Genomic DNA, 16,302 nt, shown 5'->3' with positions numbered 1-16,302 from the left:
GCTTACTTGGAGTTATTTTATTCATTGTCCTCAAGCTCATGTGCAATGATCTTTTAGTAGTTCGTGTCTCTGTGTGGGTTCCAGGTCTCAGAGTGTAAACATGTACTGCAGTGAATGAAGAGGTGGTAGAATTCTAGGACCACATTAGAAAAGTTGTTTTTTTCTCTGGAAACTATTTTATTTTCAGTCCAGTTTTAAGTTAGAAAAACAGGCTTAAAAACCAAACCCAACAATGAATAATTTTAGCTTTTATCAACTGACTAGTATTTCATGACATCATAAGTCAGATTCATTTGAGCTGGTGACCAGGCTTCTTACACTATAATATGGATACCAATTACCTGGGACTATGTTAAAATATAGATTTTTTTATTTCTAACAAGCTTCTAGATGGTCCTGAGGCTGCTGGTCCAGGGATGCCCTTTGAGGAGCTAGATCTTAGTTTGCTTCAGGACTTACCTTGCTTGACTATGGGGCAAAGCTATACTTTGGGGAGGGGTGGACTGCCTTCAAAAAACAGGAGATTTTAGAGGTAAGTTAGCCTGGACATTTTTGTGATTTAGAAAACCATTTTCATACTGACATTACTACTGCTCAGCTGCCTTCACAGAATCTGATGGAATGGAGCGTTGTGGCGAAGGAGGGAGTCCTTTGTTTCTTCAGTCTGATTTGAGGATATCTGCACTGCTGCCTCTCTGCCCCAGTCTAGTCATCCAGGAAGAGTTCCTCAAGCCTGGACGCCCCCGAGTAACTGGTTCTGCAGGCCTAGTGGAGGGCACCAGTTGTTCTCAACTTCAAATGGAAGCTGCGGAGCTTTGTTCATAGTTGCGAAAAGCAAAAGTTACAGTTTTGAGCGGTAAGGGGCCCTTGATGTTAAGGAAAGGGCTGGTAGAGATTATGGAAGAATTTCAGGTAGTAATTACAATGGCAGGCCTCTCTTCTCCTTAGCAGCAGGCTATGGAAAGGGAGCAGAAGCTTGGAATAGCAATGGTCCCTACAGAGAAATCTGTGTGCAGACAGAATCAGAAGCAATTGAAACAAGTTTGCACTAATGACTTTGGGGACCAGAGTGCCCCGAGAATGAAAGAGGAAGGTCTTATTATTAGGAGTGACCTCTAATTTGCAATGAAAACAAGTATTGGGCATGTCAGTGGGCACCTGGGTGGGAAGGTTATGTAATGTGGGTGGTACTCAGTGAAGTTCTTTATGTTGGACTTCAGATAGAGAAAAGCTTTTGGTTTGCTTCTTGCAAGCTCAGTGGTGACAGATGGTTCTTATTTTCTCACTGGTCTGTTCGCAGAGGAATAAAGTAGCAATTGGTGTTCAGAATTCAGCCAGGCAAAGATGCTTGCACTGGGGTGGAGGACTTTGTAATAAAAGGACATTGGCTCTTATTATTAAACAAAGACAAAGAAGGGTTGTAGAAAGTCATAGAGGTGAGGACTACACAGGGCTACTCCTGTGACCTTCAGTGGGTAATTAGCTCTTCAAGCATCCCTTTACTGTAATGAGGGTAATAATGCCTTCTTTTGGTGGGTTGGAGATGCTGTTCATGAAGTGTCTAGCAGGACGTTTGGTAAGATAGGTTTTCAGTAAGTGGAGGAGTTATTTTAGAAACTTAGAACCTTGAGAAATAGCCATGATTAGATTTCAAAGTGAGAGCTGGAGTTCTGAATTGAATTTTAACTTGAATTTCATCAGTTGGGTATAGCAACAAAGAACAGAGGTTGTAGAGAATACCAAATGTGAAGAGAGCAAGACACTCATAGTAGTAGGACAACCGGTAAGTTAACATTTTTGGCAAATGTGACTAACTATTTACTTACAGAGCTCTTGGCACATTGAGGTAACAAGTGAAACACCTGGGGCTGTAAAGATTAGAAGGGAGGTTAAGTTCTGATGATTTTAAGAGCTTACAGAATTCCTAGGTGCCTTCAGGACAAGGGCTGTATGAGCCTGTTTAATTATTTTCCTTTTGATCACCTCGTCACAAAGTCTGCTACTGTCCGCTGGCAGCTCATTGACCACCCAGTTCTTCAGACTCTCTCTGGGGTCTGCCCTCGGACTGGTGTTGTCCACCACGGGAGCCACTCACCACCCATGGCTCTGTGCACTTGACACATGGCCAGTCCGAGTTGGATGTGCTTGCAAGTGTGAAGTATGCACTGGATTCAGAGACTCAGTATAAAAAAAGTGAAATGCCTCATTAATCCTTTTTGTATAGGGAATGCCTGTTAAAATGATAATACTTTAGATATATTGGGTTAAAGAATACATACTATTAAAATTAATTAGGCCTGTTTTTACCTTTCCAATGTGGCAACTAAAAAAATGTAAAATTACATAGTGCCTCACGTTTTACTTCTATAGGTCTAGACTGCACTGGGATCCAGATAGGGATTTCCTGGGGAGGTTTAGGTCATCAAACTCTCCTGTCGAAAAACAGAAATGAAGGAAAACTTGTACTAGCTTAGGGTAGTTTCCTGACCTGAGTTCTTTTGTCCTTCCTCAGCAAAAGGAACCCTGATCTTGCAAGTTAACTGTATCCTCAATGAAAAACTTGTTAAGTCTCTCCAGGTTTAGTCTCAAAGTTTTTACGTGGAATTGTTTATATTCAGGTTTTCCTTAACATGGTTCTAAGTCAGCATTCGGCAACTGTTGCCTGAAAGGCAGCATTTCCACTAAGGGTGTCTGATTCTAACACACATTCTTCCCCTCTTGAAACAAACACAATAAAAGAATATTGAAACAAAGAAACAAAAAACACAGTGTGCTTTCAGTCAACCTGCATCTCGCTGTAAAAATGGAAGAAAGATAAGAGGAGGGGCTTGCATCAATTAAATGGTATCATGGTGACTGCTTCTCTCTCTTTGTGGAATACAGGGAGTCAGCAGAGTAAATTATTCTTTCTGGTTCTAAGCTGTCAGGGAGTCATTGGAAGGGAACTACAGTCCTATTTCTGCAGCAGAACTAATGTGAGAGAGAATGGTAAATTAAATAAGGGCAAGATGATTAAGCCAGCTGCTTCAGTCTCCTGAATGATTGCTCGTAAGATGCAAATAAATGGAGGGCTTTGTGCTATTAAATAGAGTTATGATTTTCAACTTAGAATGAATATTGTGATGTGGCTGAGTAGTCATATTAATGGGATATTTTTGGTCACTCATTTGTCCTTAGATTAGCTCAGCTCCAGAGATGGGAATGAGTAACACTGCACTCAAATCATGACAAATAGAGAGGCTGGTGTGTCGATAAATTGGAATTGAAGGGCGGCCTATGAATTTTTCCACCAGGATATCACTGTGTCGCTGAATTTTGGGTTAACATTGTATTTCTCTTTCTTGAAGGCCATCTATGGGAATAATACAATGCCTTATTACCCCTCATTTTGGCGAATCCTCTATCGAGGTGTCCAACCTGCGGCCTGTGGGCCACATGTAGCCCAGGATGGTGTGAATGTGGCCCAACAAAAAATTGTAAATTTACTTAAAACATTACAAGATTTTTTGGTTACTACATGTCACAGTGTATTGAATGTGTGGCCCCAGGCAACTCTTCTTCCAGTGTGGCGCAGAGATGCCAAGAGGTGGGACACCCCTGTCTAAGTTCAGAGAGACATCACCTGGCCTATAATTTCACAGGAGAATGTAGGCTTTCAGAGGTGCTTAGGTAAGATTGGTCTACACTCACATGGTGTGGGGGACAGGCACATATATTAGCAGTAGGACTCTATTAATAAGTGTTACTAAATGTTGAAGCACTGTAACTTTCTTAGGAAAATCCAAAATAGTTTCTATCCCATTTTTTGCTTGTTTCTTTGAATTCTATAGGATTTAGGATTATAACACCAAGACACCTTTATGGCACCCCAGAATTATAACTAGGGGAGTACATTGGGCCTGCCTTGGGAAAATAAGGATTGTGAAAATGGAGGTGTGTTTACCTTCCTACCCTGCCCAATGTATAAATCCTCATCTTAAGGTTTTCCTGGTGTAACAGTGTTAGAAAGTTTCTCCCTCCCCTCCCCTCTTGTCTTTCTTTCATTCATTCAGTCATTCATTCAATAAGCATTTATTGAATACTGTAAGATGTGGAAACACCATGTGTAAGGTAATGAGAATAAACCTAGAGAAAAATGGGTATTTGGCTGTAAACTGGCCTTTTCAGCGTCCCCATCTCTTATGCAGCCTTGAGAAACGTATTAGTATGGTAGGGACTGCCTCTCAGGTGGCAGGGACACTGATACCCAGGGGAAATGGGTACAGCATCATTTACAATTTTAGTCTCTCTATTCCTTTAAAACCATCTTGAATTTCTTTCAAATTATCAACTCTTAGTCATGAATCATTAGGTTATCTTCATAACAAGTGGTTTTCATCTTGACAGCATCCTTCACTTTCTGAGGGAAATAAAACAATTTGTATTCTAAACCCCAGATTGCCCAGATCTTATTACTTCAGGCAATCGATACAGCATATGAAACTTCTGAAATTATAATTTACTATTTTGAGTCTTATCTCTTCTTGCATGTTGGTTTATGCTTTCTTCTGCATTAATCTTCATCCATTTACATTTCAAGCATCTTGTTTATCTGTCGTCAGTCCATTCTTCTGGATAATTCCTGTCAAACAGCTATAACAGCTGATATGGAATATATTACATAGACATCACTGAGGACAGGAGAGAAAGAATGGTATTCTGATTTTAATCTTTACTCAGAATTCTCAGTGTGACATTCCCTCAGTGACTGATGGCAGCAAGTGTCCCCAAAGTTAGTTATTGGGAATGAAAGTCTCAGTTTCCTCTCTTCACTGACTCTCAAAGTTCAGTGTCTTAAAGATCCTTGCTGAAATGAAACTATTCATTGTTTTTCAGACTAAATGATTTTGTTTCTTTGACCTTTATGCTAGTGTTCAAATTTGACATCATTTCTTTTTCTTACATTCCACATGCAACCTGTCAGCCAATCGTATTGCCTCTGTGTTTTGAATAAGTACCAACTCTACCACTTTCCCCCATACCCACTGTTACCAGCATCAACCACACCACTGTCTTCCCTGGACTCTTGTAGTAGCCTGTTAACTGGTTTCTCTGCCTCTTTCTGCCCTGCTACAGCTACAGTTTGTTCGCCTAATAGCAAAGCTCTTTTAAAACTTCAGTCAGACTATGCAACTGCTTCTTAAAATGCTCTAGTTGACTCTCACATAACTGAGAATTAGGTTCAGACAATGTCTTGACATGATCTGGCTCTCTGTTTCTGATTTCATCTCCCTCTAGTGTCCGCCTTCTTCGCTCCACTGAGCTCCAGCCATGTTGATCTCTTCAACCTTGTAAAACACATGCTTGCCCCAGGGCCTTTGCACCTGCTATTACCTCTTCCTGGAGTCCTCTTCCTCCAGATCTTAACAAAGCTTACTCCCTCACTTCCCTTAGGCCTTCACTCATATGTCACTTAATTAAAGAGACCCTCCTGAGGCCTCTTTCTAAGATAGAAACCACCCCCTCCAGCTTGCTAAAATTGTAGTAAATGGTTTTTGAGTGAGTGAAACAATAGTTTTTCATGGAAGACATTTAATTTCCTGTTCCACCTATAGACATAGATAAGGAATGCATAACATTTTTAGCAGCAGAAGATTGGTAAAGATTACAACACAGTGGTAAAAAATTAGACATGCTAAAAATTCCAAACCATATCTTTAGTTTTTTAAAGTAGAAACAGTGAAATAGAAACTGAATAAAGAGTTAGTAAATGGTTGAAAAATGTAGACGTTCCTTGGAGCAGCTAATTTTGATAATTGGGTTATTAATTTATGCAAATATATCATAGTATAATTTTAGCATAATTTTCTAATATTTGATACTCCTTTTATGATCAAATTTCAACTATCAATGTGCTTGACAAACTGCATTTTATAATGAAATATATGTCTGTATATATAGCATGTAGAAAACTGTATACATGTTGAAATTATCAAGAATTTATTATTTTTACATTAATAAAAATTATGTATTAGAGAGTTATTTCCTATTGTTAAATTTGAATCCATTATTATTATTATTATTATTTAAAGATTTTATTTATTTATTTTTAGAGAGGGAAGGGAGGAAGATAGAGAGAGAGAGAGAGAGAGAAACATCAATGTGCGGTTGCTGGGGGTTATGGCCTGCAACCCAGGCATGTACCCTGGCTGGGAATCGAACCTGGGACACTTTGGTTCCCAGCCCGTGCTCAATCCACTGAGCTACGCCAGCCAGGGCTAAATCTATTATTATTATTGATATATTATTATGATTTGTAGGTATTAGATACATCCATGCAAACTTGGAGAATGAACATTTCTTCTAGAATTAGAAGATCTTCTGCATGTCATAATTATATGAATTATGAATTAATTAATAATTAATTGTCTGGACTTCTTGCAACATCTCCAAAAGGAAAATAATATATTATTAACTTGAAGGTAGAGATATGTGTTACCCTGAAATCTGATAGATGTTGAAGGTTCATAATTTTAAAATCATAATATGATGTCACCACACACCTATTAGAATGGGTATAATAATAATAAGAAAAAAAACTCTGGTCCCAGTGGGTATAGGTGCAGAGCAACCGGGATTCTCATTATTGCTCTTGGGAATGCAAAATGGTGCAGCCAATTTGGGTGAAAGTTTGGCAGCTTGTTAGCATATTAAAGATACACATAACATATGACCCAGCAATCCTACTCCTGGGAAATGAAAACTTACATTCACACCAATGTCTGTACACTAATATTTATAATCATTAGAAACTGGAAATTACCCAGATGTCCTTCAACTAGGAAATGAAAAACAAACTGTGGTACATCCATACAATGAAATACCACTCAGCAGTTGAAAGGGATGAACTATTGAAGAGTTAGGTCACAAAATGCATTTTGCTAAGAGAAAGAAGCCAGAGTCAGATTCAAACAGCTACATAATGTATGATTCTATACACTTAGGACAACATTATTGGAACAGAAAACTGATTAGCTGTTGTGTGGGATTGAGGGGGGGGGCCGACTACAAAGGAGCAGCATGAGAAAGTGTTGGGGGTAATGGAACTGTCTTATCTCTTAGCTGTGTAGTGGTTACCATGACTGTATGTGTTTGTCAAATCTCAGAACTATACACCAAGAAAGAGTGAATTTAACTGTATGTGAATAACAAATACTAAAAATAGGGAATTAATTTTATTAAACAATTAATTTTTATTGATTGATAATCTAATTGATTATTAAAACCAGTTGTTCCTCTGGGCCTAGGCATTGGTAAAGCCTGAATGTCCTACGTGGACATCTGAGTCTTAGTTCCTCACTTCATTTTACTTAAGTTGTTGTGGTTTCCTAGAGAGACTGTCGTGTTTTAGGTAGTGCTTATAGCATAATGGACTTAAACTGTGATGTCAGAAGTAGCAATGACGGAAAATTGTCCCATATTTTTCTAGAAGCTATTTTTCGTCCTCGGAAGGACGCTCCCAACTGATTAGTCCAGCAGTAGTGAGATTACTAACAAAGACTGGGAGCTAGCCCCACATGTTAGCATTGTAAATAAATGTGCTGCTTTAGTTTCTTCATCAAACCCAGTAGAGGTGAAGAGTAAACAGAATCAGAGCAAGTTGTTGTCCATACAGACTACTCTAGGCTGTGCATCTGGAACTCTTCTGTTCAATATGGAACCTGTCTTGGGTCACTGGCTTCAGTGGCTGTGTTTTGGGCCTTGGAGAGTTTGCAGAGTTTAGCCCATCAATAAAAAACAAGTTATTAGCCCTGGCTGGCGTAGCTCAGTGGATTGAGCACGGGCTGGGAACCAAAGTGTCCCAGGTTCGATTCCCAGCCCCCAGCCAGGGTACATGCCTGGGTTGCAGGCCATAACCCCCAGCAACTGCACATTGATGTTTCTCTCTCTCTCCCTCTCTCCCCCTCTCTCTCTCTCTCTCTCTCTCTCTCTCTCTCTCCCTCCTTCTCTCTCTCTCTCCCCCCCTTCCCTCCCTAAAAATAAATAAATAAAATCTTTAAAAAAACCCAAGTTATTGCTGTATCCCACTGTATTGGGGCCTAATGGGCCAGTTTATGATGTAATTTCTCATAGAAGAAATGGTTGACCAGTTGTCTGTGGCCAAAAAAATATCTGACAAACATAAATATCACTCTCAAAGTTATGTCATTCATAGCAAGAGAACTTCAGACATTGATAAGTTCATGTAAGCTGTATGATACTCCTGTTTTCACTTGCTGACTGGAAGGTGTGTTTTATGTTTGTTTAGAATATGAATATGTAAATGTTCTTGAAGTCATGATTCTCTGTTTCCATTTTTCTAGATTACTTCGGGTCCTTCACCTTAGGTGTACCTGCCTTTATACAGCTGCCTCGAGAGTGCTATATACCTAGATTGTTCATGAAGCCAGCTTCCTAACAGCAGGTTAGAAGTGAATCACAACAGATTAAAGTGAAATATTTGTCTCTATGTCATTACTCTAGAGCAATAGCTCTTGAGTTTCTGATGTTACTATGCTTAGTTTAATTTGCATGGATCATTTTCTCTATATGCATAGTTATTTGAGTGCAGAAATAAAGGAGTGGGAGAACACTGTAATTGAACGCCCACTCTGGAGTGCAAGAATGTGATAAGCACTTTTCATGTATTATTCCATTTAACTTCACAACAATGAGTGAGGTAGATAATTTTCCTGCTTTGCAAACAAGGAAACTAGGTCCAAGAGAGGTTAATTGACTGTATTCTCAGAGATAGGTCTCTCTCATTCCAAAACCCGCTCTCTTTATATTCCCTAAGGCTTCAGGTGAGAATAGAGTTTTCTCATCTGTTCCCACTTCCTGTGGGGGATGGAGATTGCACTGGTCTTTTGAGATTGAGCCTGGGGCTTCTTGTCAGACCTGGTCTGAGAACCAGGTCTGCTCCCTACTTTACTTTTCGGAGTCCCAAAAGATTTGGCCTCATTTTATGTATTTTTCAAAGCTGCCATCACATACCACTTGTTACTTTCTTTGCCATGACTGCTTGTAGAGGAAAATTGAGTCTCACAGTTTCAAGGCTCTGAAGAGCAACCCCCACCCCAAGATAAGCTTTTTGTTTTAATAATTCTACTTCTAATCACCACAAGGAAACAAGGAAGTAAGAGAGAGAGAGCACATAAAAAGTTACAAAGTTTCAAAGATAGTTAAAAATTTAATTCTTGAGCACAATCTATGTAATATAGCTCTTGAAACTTTTCTAGCTATTATTTCTTAGAAGATACCAGAAGTCTCTTTAATAGGGATCACTTATTAATTTTTCTCTTGGCAATGTGGTCCAAAACAGATTCTGGTTGGTTTCACTGATGAAATTTTCTCTCCCAGCCAGACCATATTTTCCAGTGAGCGTCTGAGCTCTAAGGACTTCATTATGAACCTGTTCTGTTCGAGATTTTCAGAAAGCAGTGATGTTTAGTGTTAGAGTGAATGTGCTACTGGAGGGGATTGTGAAATGAATATTAGACTTAGGAAGTATTTTTGCTGCCTGGTGCCTGAAACCACAGCCACAGGTGGCCATTGAACACTTGAAATGAGGCCAGTTTAAGTTGAAATGTGTTGTAAGTGTAAGCTACACACTGAGTCCTTAGAGACTTAGAATGAAAGAAATACAAATACATAAAATTTTATGATATATGTATATCACTTATTTGAGAAAATTATGCATATACTGGGTTAAATATATTATTAAAATTAAATGAACTCTTTTACTCATAATTTTTAGATTATTATAGATTCACATGTAACTGTGAAATATCATACCCCATTTTTCCCACCAGTACCATTTTACAGTTCACGAAATTGACATTGATACAATCCACTGACCATACTCAGATTTTACCAATTTTACCCACACAGCTGTGTGTTTGCAATGTAATCACCAGCGTAGGTCCTTATGACCACCACCATAGTCAAAATACAGAATTCCATCGCAGGAACCCCTGTGCTATGTTTCTGTAGCTACAGCTATCTCCCTCCCTTCTTGCCTCCTTAACTGCTGAGAATCACTAATCTGTTCTCCATCTCTATACTTTTGTCATTTCAAGAATGTCATATACATGGAATCATATAGTCTGTAATCTTGTGAGATTAGCTCATTTCACCCATCAAAATTCACTTGAGAGCTATCTCACTTCTTGTGTTCTTTCCTTTTTATCACTTAGTAATATTCCATGTTCCTTTTTACTTTTGTAGTGGTGCTACTAGAAAGTTTAAAATTCCGTATGTAACTCACAAGTGTGGCTTTCATTGTAATTCTTTTGGACAGTACTTGTTTAAATGCACCTTCGTTGGAAGTAATAAGCACATTTCCATTGCCTTTTTACTGAATTCTAGGCATACCTGTGATAAATTGTGAGTTTTGTTCTGCTAACTCTAAATCAGGTTTTTTGGAAATAAACAAGGGAAACAGTGCCTTTTAACATCATTTCAGGAGTCCTGTCTGGTGTGCCTCAGCAGGTTGGGTGTTGTCCCACAACCCAAAAGGTCTCCCTTTTGACTCCTGGGGGGCACATGCCTAGGTTGCAGTGGTTCTCTCCTTCTCTTTCTCCCTCCCTTCCCCCTCTCTCTAAAGTTAAATAAATAAAATATTGTAAAGCAAATTATTTCAGGAGAGTAAAATCCTCTCAGTATCCCTTTCACTCCCCTCCTCATGCTATCTCCTTTTTTTGGCCATTTTTTTTCAGTAAGAAAACCTCTGTGTCTCTGCCTACAAAAGAAACTTTTCATGAGGTTTGGCAGTAAGGAGGGGTGTCTGGCAACCACGGCCAGTGGTATTCTGTACCCTGGTTCGAGACTAATTAAATGGCTCATATTTATCTGATATTTTCCCCCTTGGGAAATTCAGAAGCATTTTTTTTTTCAACTTAAGTTTCAAAAGAAACCAGCTCAGTTAGCTTATAAAGGAGGGAAGAAACAGGACACAGGGACACTTCAGAGCAGATTAGAACTGAAGTGCAGGATAATACCGTTTTCAATTAAAATTGCCTGGGGAAATCAGGTAGGCAGAGAATAATTACCTGGGTTGGCATATATCCAAGTTTCTGAAACCAAGACCCTGCTTGAATGTTGTGAGGGATCGCTGATGACCAGAGCAGCCAGGGACCCTGAGGCTTCTGTCTGGTCAGACATGCATGAGTGTTCTGGCTGCAGTGCATGGTAATTTTAAGTTGAAGTATATGGCGTGAGAAATTCAAACAAATAAAACTTTGTAAAAACAAGCTCCAAAACGAGCAACACCATGAATCATCAAAGTGGGGTTTTTCTGATAAATTTATAATTCTGTAATTCTGAAATCAAAGAACATGAAGAACATAACGTATAGTTGTAGTGTTTCACCTCCTCACACAGAGGGCTTTGGCATGGTAACAGTTCTTGGTCATGCCTTGTAGAACCAGGAAAGATCACTGAGTAAATGCCATCTGACATGTGGCTCATCCAACCTAGTTGTCTCAATGAGTCATTGAAAGCGGGTGTGTCTGTAATGCAAATGTCAGGATGTACGGTAATATTGTGTTCCCCACCCACTCCAACTCTACCTCCAGTGACCTATTAACTACAGTTGCTAAGCTTGGGTTTCTTGGTGTCTATGCTGCTGGTGGCTGGTGACACCTTGGTACCATGCTGCCCCCACTTTGGCTGTGTGAAGTTGATGGAAAATGTTCACAGTTGGGCTATAGATTTATCCTTTCTCATTGCCTAGAAGAAGGCTCGCTTTCTTCTCAACAGTAGGAAAGGGAATCTGTGAGGGGTTCTGTCTTTGTTTCTAGTGTTAGCTTTTGCTTTGTTCCCATCTTTTAATAATCTTTCAATTTTCAAAATGTAGAATAATGGAAAAGAGTTTGAAGGCATAAAAATGAGAAAGAAGGAGTCAATTACATTTCTTCCCTCTCTCCTTCTAAATAAAGACATACGGGTGAAAGGAATGCCTGGATTATTTTTTTAAGAGGACTTCTTAGGTTTCCTTGGACAAGGCTGCTGCTGGTATATAGGGAATCTTTACGCAAATTATAGAAACATTCCCCTTGGCTGGGCTGCAGACTCCACTCATCCCTTGGTCTTGAATGTGAGCCAGATCTGTTTGAGTATAATGTATTTACACTTAGCTACCACCCTGTGCTGTAGAATTGGTGAAAACACTACTCTTCCATGGTGTGGAAGCATAGGTGGGTGCACAGACAGACGCACCCATCTTAAGGGGAAGGGTCCTCAGGGTTTAAAGTCATGCTCCTTGTTTACTTGCCACATGTCTCTGGACAAGTGATGTAACTGCTCTGTGCCTCAGCATCCTCATCGTTAAGAAATTTCTACCTATAGAGTTTGGTGAGATTTAATGCAGCCATAGTAGTTTCTCATTAATTGGCAATTATTATTGTTATTATTTACTTTGCTTCTTCCAAACCTGTGACTGTTTTGCTGTCTAGCTGAACATTTTTTAAGGGAGATTTCTTAAGTATTCTCATTTTATTTTTCTGTTAAATGCATCTTAACTAATATGCTATGTGCTTGTGCATGTATTAAGTATGCTTTTAATTATATTTACCTTTTTCCTTTAAATATTAGTGTGATTATATATGTATTGCCTCTATGTAACTTCCAAACAACTAAGTCAGTTGAATTGAAAAAGCATTTAAATTGATTGAATTGAGAAAATACAATGTAACTTAAAGTATTAGAAAATATAATGCAGTTTAAAAATTTTCAGCCCATGGTGTTATTTGGATACTTGTCATTCTGAGCAATAGGTGTATATTTGTTTTCATCTCCACCTCTTTCTTCTCATTCTAGAATGTCAGTTTTCTAGACATCCATTTCATAATTTTCAGTTTAAGTTAAAGGAGAGAAACATTTTGTGTAGATTTGGAATTTGGTGAAGTACATGCATCCTTAGAGTTAGATACTGGAATCTTAAGAACATTAACTACTCTAGTGATGGATGGGGAATTGTTGAAAATAAACTCTCTGGATTTAACTTCTGTTTCTCCTTTCTGCTGTCCTGTTAGCTTGTCTTCTGGTGTGACCTCTGTTCCCAGCCTGAGAAGAAAAGTGCATGCTAGCAATTACTGGATATTCTAGGCCAGCAGTGTCAAAGTCATTTTCAAGGGGGGCCACGCCAGCCTCGTGGTTGCCTTCAGAGAACCGAATGTAATTTTAGGACTGTATAAATGTAACTACTCCTTAACTAGAGGCAAGGAGCTCAGTGCTGCCATTGTCTAGAAACGAGATGGCTGTATAAAACAAGGTGGAGGGCTGGATTGGGCCTGGGGGCCTTGTGTTTGCCACCTGTGTTCTAGGCAGGACTGGAAGGTGGCCACAAGATCCTGCCCTCTGGTGTGCAAACTCTGTATGGTCCCAACAGTGTGACCGTGATGGGATGGATGTCACGCTTGTGGTTAGGTTACGTGGTGTGGCACAGTTGACGTTAAGAATGAGAAGTTATCTTCAGTGGGCCTGTCTTAATCAGCCAAGCTTGTAAGATGCACCAAAGAAAGAGGTTGGGAGAGAGAGGGATTTCATACAAGGGAGATTCTTTACCACGGCTTTGAGGATGGTAGGGCCTTGTAACAAGGAGTGTGGATGGAATCTAGGACTTGAGGGTGGTCCCTGGCTGCCAGCCAGCAAGGACACAGGTCCTTAACCCTTTGACCACAAGGAAGTTAAAACTGGTCAATAATCTGCATGAGCTTAGAAGCAGATTAATTCCTTAGAGTCTCCAGAAGGGAAGGAGGCCTAGCAGACACCTCGATTTTAACTTTGTAAGACACTGGACAGAGGACCCAGCAGTGGCACCAGACTTCTGACCTATAGTATGGTGAGCTAATAAATGCATGCTGTTTTTAATCCATGAGGTTTGTGACAGTTTTTCTTATAGCCATAAAATTCCAATACATAAGGGAAGCCAGGCCAAAGAATGTAGGTGAGTAATGGCAAAACCATCAGCCTTATTTAGAGAAAAAAACCCATAAAATAACTGATAAGAAGCTCTTATAAAGAGCTCCCAGTTATACTAAGTTTTAGACCCAGTTAGCCACAGTAGTGATAGACACAGTAGTGACAGATACAAGGGGCATCTTTAGAGTAGTTTCTCAAACTGGCAGTTTTAGACTTAAGGGGCAAACAATGGTTAAATTTCTCTTAATGGGATATTTATTGCATGATGTAATAAATTACATGATGGTAAAGGAAAAAAATACATGGAATAGGAAGGTGGAACCCTTCCTTTGTGCTTATAAGTGTTGGTGACTGTGCCTTTTATTTAGGGCTTGCTATGTCAGCGGTGGGGAAGGGGAGAGGAAGGGGTGGCAGGAGAACGTAGGTGTGGGAATTATCTGAGGAGAACCAATTGGGATGGTGGGGCTGTGAGAAATTGGGGCACCCGGGCCTTCTCAAAAGTAACATCTGCCTCTCAGCTGTCGCTGGCTTATCTGCAGCACTCTGGGTCCATGTTGCTAAATATTCCAGATCTCCAAGAAAGGCTGGAGTTGCAGGGATTTATATGAAATCTCCCATTAGAAAATATTAATACCAGCTCAAAACTTCAAAAGATGGCCATGGGGACATGTAAACATGTATGTGGCCAAATGAGGCCCACAGCAGCCTCTCCTTGGGTGCAGCCTAGAGGAGTGAGAACATGTGAGTGGTCTGGGAGACGGAGGGTGTGGGCTTGGTGAGGACCCAGAGTTCTGTTTGCTTTGTCCACTGTCATATCTTCAGAGCCGAGAGCAGTGTCTAGCACACAGGGGATGCTCAGTAATTACTTGTTGAGTGACATTGAGGAGACATAAACATATTCATACCATATGTGAAAATGTCAAATGTGATTGCATTGGTGAAATGTGATTCTGAGATCCTATGACTTTTAATGTTGTGACATGGCACCATCTGGGCTAACATAATGTGCTTTGGGGCCAGCCATTTGCCTCTTTTAATCTGCACTTCCATTGAAGGACTGTTTTGGAAGTCATTAACTATGAAAGAGAATAGAGTGGACATTGAGCCCTTCTTGGTGGCTGATCCTGTGTGTCTTGCATGTCTCATCTCATTTAACCCTGACCCAGGGGTTCACATGATTTCTGACATCACCTGCATTTCACAGGCCAGCAGAAGGTTTCAGAGAGGTGAAGTCAGTTGCCTGAGAACACACAGCTGGTAAATGATTGCCCTCAGCTTTATCTGATTGCCAGATGTTTGACTGTGTCCCATGTGCTTGCTTCTCTGGAACCAGCAGCATGGGCATCACCTGGGAGCTCATTAGAGATGCAGGAGTCTTTGTCCCTCCTCAGACCTGTCTCAAACAGAATCTGCATTTCAACCACATACCTTGGTGATCTATGTGCATGTTAAAGTTTGAGACGCATTGTCCTAGTCCACTGGGCTCTAAACTTGGGTTATCCATGAGCCGCTTTTATGGATTTAATTAATCTTTCACCTGAACTTATCACTCATCCTCTCCACTGAAATGTATTTTTTTTAAAATAAAATGTATCTTTTTTACATTGTGACTCAATCCACATATACTTGTCTACACATAAATGACTAACGTGCCTACCCACATAAACTGTGAAATAAATGTGTGCTGTTTTAAGCTGAAAAAAAAAAATGGTCTATGGACATACCACCATGAACGTGCCTGATCTTGTCTGATAAAAAAAAAAAGTAAGTTAGACTGATGTACTTTTAGATTTAATTTTTCAGGAAAGATAAGATGGGTGTGATGTCTTCCCTTTTTGGAAGACTGGTTCTTTTGGCTTTGTATCTGTGACAATCGGACTTTGGAGGGTACCTTTTCATTTGATACTGTGCAGTAGATTGTTTATATGTCTCCACATAAGTGACAGTAATTCTATGAAATATTACTTACCTTTACCGCCATGCACTCTGATATTTTATGTTCCATTCTATTCTACTTAATTTTTAAAAGAGCCATTAAAGTGATGGGCTATGGCCTGCTGTTTGAAAAAATAAAAATTAAAAAATAAATAAAATGTATATGGTAAATAATTATGGTAGTATAATAACATTGCTTTGGTAAATAACTATAAATAACTGTACTTACTGTGATATACTTAATTTTGATAGAAAAAGAATGCCATTTTTCCATAAATAGAAGTTAAGCGCTAATGCACACAGATTGTATACTATGTCTCCGTGTACCGTTGTCAAATACCTGTGTCTTACATATAAGCTGCATCATGAACAATAAACTGTAATAAACTCTAAGGTGTCTCCCCGTGGATCATCAGAGGGAGATGG

General features: G+C 39.5%; 1 protein-coding gene across 9 annotated transcripts in view; it reads left to right on the top strand.

Annotated features, from left to right (window-relative positions):
- PLCB4 (phospholipase C beta 4) overlaps window positions 1-16,302 on the top strand; it is a 394,279-nt gene that overhangs the window by 125,964 nt on the left and 252,013 nt on the right. For 2 of the 9 annotated variants that reach the window (XM_036010099.1, XM_036010095.1), the window contains exon 1: window positions 8,343-8,443. The exons of the other annotated variants lie outside the window; for them this stretch is intronic. The gene's annotated coding sequence lies outside the window, so the exon portion shown is untranslated. Of the gene's footprint in view, window positions 1-8,342; window positions 8,444-16,302 lie in introns of those variants that run through there. 9 annotated transcript variants of the gene reach the window in all.

This window comes from Phyllostomus discolor, chromosome 9 (genome assembly GCF_004126475.2).
Source record: "Phyllostomus discolor isolate MPI-MPIP mPhyDis1 chromosome 9, mPhyDis1.pri.v3, whole genome shotgun sequence".
Taxonomy (NCBI): domain Eukaryota; kingdom Metazoa; phylum Chordata; class Mammalia; order Chiroptera; family Phyllostomidae; genus Phyllostomus; species Phyllostomus discolor.
The sequence above is the reverse complement of the archived record's forward strand: the minus strand, read 5'-3'. Positions and strand labels throughout refer to the sequence as shown.